This window comes from Myotis brandtii, unplaced genomic scaffold (assembly GCF_000412655.1).
Source record: "Myotis brandtii unplaced genomic scaffold, ASM41265v1 scaffold1503, whole genome shotgun sequence".
Lineage (NCBI taxonomy): Eukaryota > Metazoa > Chordata > Mammalia > Chiroptera > Vespertilionidae > Myotis > Myotis brandtii.
Window position 1 is genome coordinate 96,459 of NW_005355427.1, and position 9,263 is coordinate 105,721.

Below are 9,263 nucleotides of genomic sequence, written 5' to 3' on the forward strand. Positions count from 1 at the left end.
TCAATAAAGATGTTTTTAACAAAGGAATCCCCACAGCCTTCATAGAGAGCATGGCTATGCAGACACTTTGATTTCTGACCTCCAGAACTGTGAAAGAATAGAGTTCTGTTTTTTTAAGCCACCAAATTTGTGGCAATTTGTTGTAGCAGCCATAGAAAAATTATACTGGTAAATTAAGGAAAGACTTTAGAAAGGATATGACACTTCAACTAGAACTTAAAGGTAAAGAATAACTTTCATTCCAGGCTGAGGGAACAGCACAAGCAAAGACATAGAAATATAAAATAGAGAATATCTATGTAGTTGGAGTACCAGCTATTTAGAGCTAGAAAGATATTGGGTCTGTTTTGTAATTATTAGCCTAGGAATTTTTACATTTTATTGCTCAGGTTTTTTGGGAGCCTTTAAATATATGAAGATTTGAAGTAACAAGAGAAAATTCACTGTTATTTAACAATGTTGAGGACACTCATTGACTGCGCTGGAAAAATAGTCACACTGGATATGTGTTGACTCCACATTTCCTAGATATCAATGGATTGGTTTGTATGTAGCTAAAGAAGGTACTCAGGGAGCATTTATGTTACATAAATAGGAACATCTCTTTTCTTGCCTTGTTCTTGCCTTGCTATTTTGAAACACATCATCCTTTCTGAGCAAGATCTACTTAGGACACATTTTGCTGTATAATCCTCAATGCAATGTCCTTGTGTATTTGGCATGATTGCTTATCTTAATGAAAGTGTAGAGGCTAGTTCATGGAAGGTCAGGCCTCTAACCCAGACAGAGCTTCAGTTTTCTTCCTAAAGTAATCTTCTCTCTCTCTCTCTCTCTCTCTCTCTCTCTCTCTCTCTCTCTCTCTCTTCTTTTACCTACATTACTTGCCCCATGGCCGGAGCCAGTCATTATTATTTACATTGTAGTTGTTATCATCACTGCCACCATCATCAACATCAGCAGCAGGAGAGGCACATATAAATAGAGTAAAAGGAAGATATCATAGGAACTGTTAGTGTAGATAGGAGGAAACTCACAACTTCTTCAATGACTCATGAAAGTCATCCTGAAGGAAGGGATATTTCAGGAACTTCTGGAATACATGCACAAACTGAAACATTTATTATAGGCCTCTATATGCCAAGCCTTTTGCCAGATGTTTTCCTACACCTTAACTGACAAATTTCTCAAAAGTTCTCTCTGAGTAAACTTCCCAGAGGCATAACCCAAGGTAATTTGATTCCAAATCCAGTGATTTTATACTTCACCACAGATCACCCTGCTTTCTTCTACCTGGGTTGATGAGGGTGGAAGAATAAAGTACACTCTGAGGTATTGGATTTTATATGATGAAAAGTTCTTTAAGATCCTTTCCTTAAAGGAGAAGAGGCAACAATGTCCAAGAAGTCCTCAACTAGATATTTCTAGGGCTAGATGAACTCAATTTAGCTGGATCTCTTCACTCAGGGACTACAGTTCAAACTAGGAAACTACACTGCCATTTTCAACATAGTACATTTGGCACTACTAATAGCTCACACTGAATAAGGCCTATGAATCTGTGTCTGAGTGGTAGCTCATACTGTGTAGAGCGCTATGGTGGTGCCCAACTCATGGAATCCCAAATCCCACACCACACATTCCATACATTATGCACAGAACTGCAGTGTTATCCAGGTGCACAGTCGCCAGATGGAGAGTTGTATTTCACTGTGGGATCTGGCTAAAGATAGATGCTGTCCATGGTCCTGTCCTGAGTCTGGACACACTTCCTCACCACCCACACTCACATTTCTACTTTGCTCATGCCCTCGTATGTGCTGCCAGGCCACAAATATTTGACCTGTGGCTTTATCTGGCCTTTGACAACTGATGATGGAAATGGTTTTCTCCAGACCTCAGTTTCTTTTTTTTTCGAAATATATTTTATTGATTTTTTACAGAGAGGAGGGGAGAGGGATAGAGAGTTAGAAACATCGATGAGAGAGAAACATTGATCAGATGCCTCCTGCACGCCCCCTACTGGGGATGTGCCCGCAACCAAGGTACATGCCCTTGACCGGAATCCAACCTGGCACCCTTGAGTCCGCAGGCCAATGCTCTATCCGCTGAGTCAAACCGGTTAGGGCCTCAGTTTCTTTTTAAAAAAAATATGTTTTTATTGATTTTAGAGAGAGAGGAAGGGAGAGGGATAAATAGATAGAAATATCGATGAGAGAGAAACATACTAGTAAATTGGCTTCCTCCTGCACGCCCCCTACTGGGGATACTGAGGATTGATCCTGAAACCTGGGCATGTGCTCTGGCCAGGAATTGAACCCAGGACCTCTTGGTTCATGGGTTGATGCTCAACAACTAAGCACACCAGCCGGGCCAGACCTCAGTTTCTTTGTGTCATGCAACCTGTTCCAGCATGTTTTGAAGGCTCACTCTGAGAGAGAAAATGTTCAGTGGCAGAAGTCTGGGCTGGCTTTGAACATAGCAGCCAAGGCACCTGAGCTAGGCAAATAGGGGCAGGGTATCCCAAACCTATTGATTGAAACCAGCACTTTGCTCATCTGGCCTCAATTTGTGAGCCCAGCTGTTGCAACTCCAATCTTCCTTCATAGGACAATAAGCTCAATCAACAGATTTTGTTTGTTTGTTTTAAAGTTTTAAGGAAGCAGTCTTTAAGGAGAATGTCTACAGTATGGCATTGTTTTTGAATAGATTGTCATGAACAAATGTCATGATATGTGTGAAAATCCATCATAAATGTTCATCATTGCTATCATCTGAACTTTAGAGTTTAGTGTCTCATCTAGCTACCTGTATAGTATGTAGCCACGACCTTTATTTTCCATGCTTATAGAGAGTGAGCATTTAAGGGTAAAACATCATAGAGTTCCACAGTCTCCCTAGTCTGGCCCCATTTAAACCATCTAAATTTGGCTTACTTCCTGAAGAGAGTTCTGGCTCCAGCCACTCTAGACATGTCACTGACCCCCAGATATATTGCTCACCATCCCTCCTTGGCACTTCCTCAGTTCATGCTCTTCTCCATACTCAATATTCTCTTCTCCTCAATGCATAGCACAACCCTACTTCTCCCCCAAGTCACCACACCTGGTACATGCCAAGGGACCCCCAAATTTCTTTTGTCTCCTGACCGAAGAGGCCCTGACTTATTTTTGCCTCTCATGCAACCCCCATTCTGTACAGCCTAAGAGTTTTGCTTTCATGTGTTCCCATCCCTAGGCTAATAGATTATAGGCTCATTTGAGGTAAAGTATGCCTTTAATTGTCTCTTGTTTTATCTCCCTGAGATCTAACACAGGGCACAAACAAAAAACTAACTGAATAACTTATAGAATGAGGATCCCCTTGCTCATCCTAGGGCTGCTGAAAAGGAAAAAATGAAACATCACTCTATTGTCAGGAGAAAGAGATCTATAGTTTTCTAATACTGTTTAGAACAAAGAAAGGAAATACTGAGGCATCTTGTCAGTTCCATTCTATTTACTGGGATCCCTTGATGTCCTGGGTGTTGCCCTTCCAACAAGAGGAACAGCTAATGCTGGTTTCAATTTACTGACCTCTCAAATCTGGACCACCTAAGTTCTTTTGAGCCATCCTTCAGAATTCTCCAGGCAAAGGTGCCATAAATTCACAGCGAGAGGACATTATTATTATTGTTTTATAGTCTCTTGGCACAATAATGGTGCATTATACAGAAAATAATGTGGTAGTTTTCTACCTTTTATATGCATATGATACTGTGATAATGTTATTCTGTCATTCACCTTATTTTATTTCTCTGGATTAAGGCAGAACATAAATTTAAGCTAAAAACCATACTGTGTCTGTCCTCAGCAGGATGGAAAGAAACATTCTGAGTCCAGCTGCAGGATGGCAATACCTCTTATGTCCCCCTCCCCAATTCCAGACACTATATTTCCCTTCCCTGCACACAGGCCATTGTGGGACTATTAAGGACTATATCAGGCTGAAAACCACAACACCCTTGACACTTGGGTGGCATCTGAAAGGCTACAAATCACCCATGGAAGTAATGGAGGAGTTAAGTGTTTTTCCTCCAAAGAGAAACTTCAGTAACCTCTCATTTAATCTTCATAATTGAGCTCTATTAGGCAGTGAATAAAGAGATTATGCTGTCTATTTCCCACAGGAAGAAACAAAGACTCTGAGAGGTTCAGCAATTTTCTGAACATCACACAGTTTATCAATGGCAAAATTAAGGTCAAAACCCAAGATTCTAGGTCCTAGTCTTACACTTCTTCATTACCACACTTTGCCCCACTGGACATGCTACAGCTGACTTTTAAATAGAAGGGGCCAATTGTTCCCAAATGGCACCTTCTTGCATTGAAATCTCACAGTAATTCTCTCCTTTAGATCTACCTTACAGGGAGAATGACTATGTAAGAGAGTTAAGAGAGTCTTTGTTACTTTTTGTCAATAAAACCCCAGGGAAAGAGATGATGTAGGCTAAGACAGCTGCTTGACCTAAGTTCCACTCTAGACAAAGGAAAGAATGTAGTCAAAATCTAATCAATGCCTTTAATTGAGTGCTTCTGCTAGGCACTGTGTTTGGATATGGACACAAAAGTTAAAAGTACCCATTCTTGCCCTAACTGGTTTGGCTCAGTGGATAGATTGTCAGCCTGTGGACTTAAAGGTCCCAGGTTCGATTCCAGTCAAGGCCATGTTCCTTGGTTTCGGGCACATCCTCAGTAGAGGGTGTGCAGGAGGCAGCTGATCGATGTTTCTCTCTCATCGATGTTTCTAACTCTCTATCCCTCTCCCTTCCTCCCTGTAAAAAAAGCAATAAAATCCTATCTAATAAAGAGGGAATATGCTAATTGACCCTCACACCATTGCAAAAATGGTAGTGCCCACAGCCAATAAAGGAGGGAATATGCTAATTGACTGCCACATCCTCAAAGATGGTGGTGCCCACAGCTACAAGATGGTTGCACCCAGTCCCCTCAGCCCTGCCAGGGCGGCAGGCACGCTGCAAGGCTGGGTCCACTCCCAGGTGGGCCCGGCCGCTCCGTGTGCCTGCCTAAGGAGACCCCCAGTCCCCTCAGCCCCCAGCCACCCAGGGCCAGCCCAAGGCACAGGCAAGCCTTGGATGGCAGCTGCCCAGCCTCCCAGGGCCACCTGAGGCTAAGGTAACCAGAGCCGGCTGAGGCTTGCACTGCTGGCAGTGGCAGCAGCACAGGTGTGATGGGGCATTGTTTTCCCCTGATCGCCGGGTCACCTCCCGCCTCTGAGGGCTTCTGGACTGTGAGAGGGGGCAAGCTAGGCTGAGGGACCTCCCCGTCCAGTGCATGAATTTTTATGCACTGGGCCTCTAGTACATATATATACCCATTCTTATGTGAAATCAGTATTTTGAAGAGATATCTAACTCCCCTGTTCATTGCAACATTATTCGCAATAAATGAGATAATGAAACAAACCAAGTGTCTATTGATAGATGAATAGATAAAAAATATCACACACACACACACACACACACACACACACACACACACACACACCACTGGAATATTATTCAGTCTAAGCAGTAAATCTTGCCACTTGTAACAACATGGATGAACCTAGAGGACATTAAGGTAAGTGAAATAAGCCATATGCAGAAAAATGAATACTGTATGAACTCACTTTCATGTAGAATATAAAAAGGTTAAATTTATAAAAACAGAGAATAAAATGGTATTTGCTAGGTGTTGAGGGTGAGGGAAAGGGGAAGCTGTTGGTCAAAGGCCATAAAGTTGCAGTTAGCAGGATGAGTAAATTCTGGAGATCTAATATACAGCATGGTGACTGTAATTAATAATGCTGTATTTTATACTTGAAATTTGCTAAGAAAATTAATCTTAAGTGTTTCACCACACCAAAATATATTGTAATTATGTGAGTGATGGATATGTTAATTACCTTGATTATGATAATCATTCCAACATATAGATGTATATCAAAATATCACATCATACACATTAAATATATACAATTTTAATTTGTAAATTTAAACAATACCTGTTTTCCTCTCTATAAGGAAAGAGTTTAGAAGGGAAAGAAGACAAATAATCAGATAATGTCAGTATCATATGCTGAGTATAGTAATTCAGGTAAGCACAGGTTCTATGGGGGCACAGAAAAGGACACCTATAGATCTCAGAAGTTTTCTTGGAGAAACTATAGCTAATAGCAGTATGTAGCCCATTGAAATCACTCAATAAAACTTAGCTATCACTATTACGGCAACAGGCATTATCCCTGCCCTCAAGGAGCTCACACTCTAGTAAGGGAGAAAGTACAAATACATAACTATAATAATATCTAATTCATGCAAAATGGTCTGTTGGAGAAGACAGAAATGGATAATAGCCCACATTCAATGAATACTGCTGCTTATGTTCCAAGCACTGTTCTAACATTATATGTATATTTATATTCATTCATTTAGTTCCTACAACAACCCTATGTTTAATTCCATTTCCCTCAATTATAGGTGAGGAAGCTGAGGTACAGAGAAGTAAAATAACTTGCCTAAGGCCAAGTTAGTTACAACTAAAAAATGATGTTAAGTAGTAATATATGAAGAAGAAAGAAAAAGCAGCCTCTGATATCTGGAAACTGGCTGGCATTCAAAGGTATGCCATATTGTTTTCCTGTTGGACATGAAAAAATCTCACAAAATACTGACATCAGACAAGGTTATTCTGATAACATGATAAAGTGAGACAAAACAATGCCACTTCATAATTTACTATAAGCACAGACAAAAACAAGGTCACTGTGCTACCCCCAAAAGCTTTATGTTCACTTCAGTCTGCTCTGCTTATAAGTAAGATTTATTGAGATGCCCAATCATAAAATTGTCCTTGCTTCCTGACATCCATCAATACAGAATGAACCACAACTCTCCTAGACTCTTCCCCAAATTACCCAATCAAATCTCAAATCCTGTAACAAGTTCTTTCTACCACCCTTTTACTAAGACACCACATGGTTCCCTATTATATTAGTCTGTTAAGGCTACTATAAAAAATACCACTGATTGATCATCTTCAACAACAGAATTTTATTTTCTCACAGTTCTGGAGGCTAGGAGTCCAAGATCAAGGTTCTGGAAGGTGTGGTTTCTCCTGAGAATTTTCTCTTTAGCTTGTAGATGGCTGCCTTCTCAGGTCCATACATGGTCTTTTCTTTGTATGCATGTACCCCTTGTGTTTCTTTATGTGTCCAAATTTTCTCCTCTTATAAGGACACAGATTGGATTTGGGCCCACTTTATCCACCTCATTTTAACTTAATCCTCCTTTTAAAGGCCCTATCTCCAAATACAATCACTTTTGAAGATGATACAGTTCAGCCCATAATAACTTTGGTGTACAATCTCTCTCACTATAACAAGTAATAACTCAACTGATTCAACTACTGGTGTGTTCCTGGTAGTCTTTAGGTGATGGAAACTGACACTAATTATAACTGGTAACTAACAAGTAACTAACTTTAAAAAGGGGAACAAACATAGCATACGTAGTTCATACAGATGAAAACAATGTGCTTTTCAAGAATGGGAAAAGTGGACATTGAGATCCAACCAATAAATGGGTGACATTTTTGTTTGTTTTTGTTTTTGAAGACTGAAACCAAATATTATTTTTCTTCACATTTACCTCAGTACCTGAGAGATACAAATGTATTTTCACAGTGCCTGACAGATACAAGACAAAGAAGATATTACTTCTAGTCTTAAGATATGTACATAGAATTTCTTTTTGGCTCAAATGTTCTCACCTGTAAAATGGAAGTAATAAAATTGTGTTTGTTGTGAGGATTAAATAAAATAATTAATGTAAATTTCTTAGCACAGTGTCTGGCACATAGTAAGGTCTTATTAACTGTCAATTATTTAAGGATAAGTTTTATTCATGGATGAGTTTCATAGGTATAAAATGAGAGGGGGGAGGACAAGAGTGTTTCAAGCAAGTGGGATGGCAGAAACCAAGGCACATAGATGAAGAATTGTAAAAGGGCTCCCTGTGCCCAGACAGAGACATTATGACTTAGTGATGAAAGACCCATGGAGAGTACTTCAAACTTGATTAGACTTCCCAGACATTAATAGCAATGGGATGTTCAAAACACTTGTCTCTTCTACTTTGCCAGGGAAAAGGAAATAGCCCCTCCCTTACTAACTTGTGCTGTTTCTGGGAAGGGATTTTGTGACAGACAATAGAACCTCTGTTGAAGGTGATGGTGAGTTGCACACATCAGGTCTCCAAGCCTGAGTGTTGGCAGCAAAATAAGCCTGCAGCTGTGGCAGCAGAGAAACCTGAAATCAGGCACTGCTTGAGTGAAGAAGCTGTGTGTTGTGATGGCTTGCTGGAGCAAGTAAACACAAAGTAGCTTAGTTTGACTCCTCTTGTTCTGGCACCAACCTTACAATCTCTTGTCTTGGGTCCTAGTGGTAGTGGTTCAGGGACCCAGGCCCAACCTTGTACCAAGGGCTCCAGGAGTGCTGGATGTTCTTTTCTAAGTTGGGTTTCACCTCTTTGCTGTTTACTGTTGGGTTCTCAGGAATTCGGAAGGGGCATGACCACCTAATGGATTTCTTCAATACAGCAGTGGAGCAGATCCTATTTCCTTCCTGGTACATTTTACGTTCCCTCTTTCTCTCCTTCTGTATTCCAAAAAACACTCCTGTCCAATTCTCTGGAAATGTCCCTCCATCCAACCCTTCCAATATGACCTACCCTTCTGGAGGCCTAGGCTCTGAAATTAAAGGTAGGTAGAGGTTGAATGGTTGCATATTTGGGAAAGAAGCCATTGAAATATTCTTCCCCAAACTTCAGAGCGCCCCTCTCTGTACATATAACTGCCCTAAAAGACGTGGGAGAGGGGTGTCCGGCTGAATGTCTGCGGGGGAAGAGCGCTTCACTGGCGCAGTGGACAGGGATAGCTGCAAGAATGAGTGGGGGTTGGGGTGGGGGTGGGTAAGGGGGTGCGCGCCCTTTATGACAGGTGGCTGCGCAGTGCGCGCTCCCGGGAGTCTGAGGGAAGGGAGGGACAGATGGACAGAGTGGGCAGGGACACATAGGGAAAGAATCTCAGAGAGGGTAGAGAAAACAGGAGAGAAAGGGAGGGCAGTGGTGGTGAAGGGAGGCAAAGGGGAACGCGTCCAGCAAGAACAGCGGCATTGGAGGAACAATGGCAGGGGCAATAGCGATGATGGCAGCTGAGGCAGTCCCA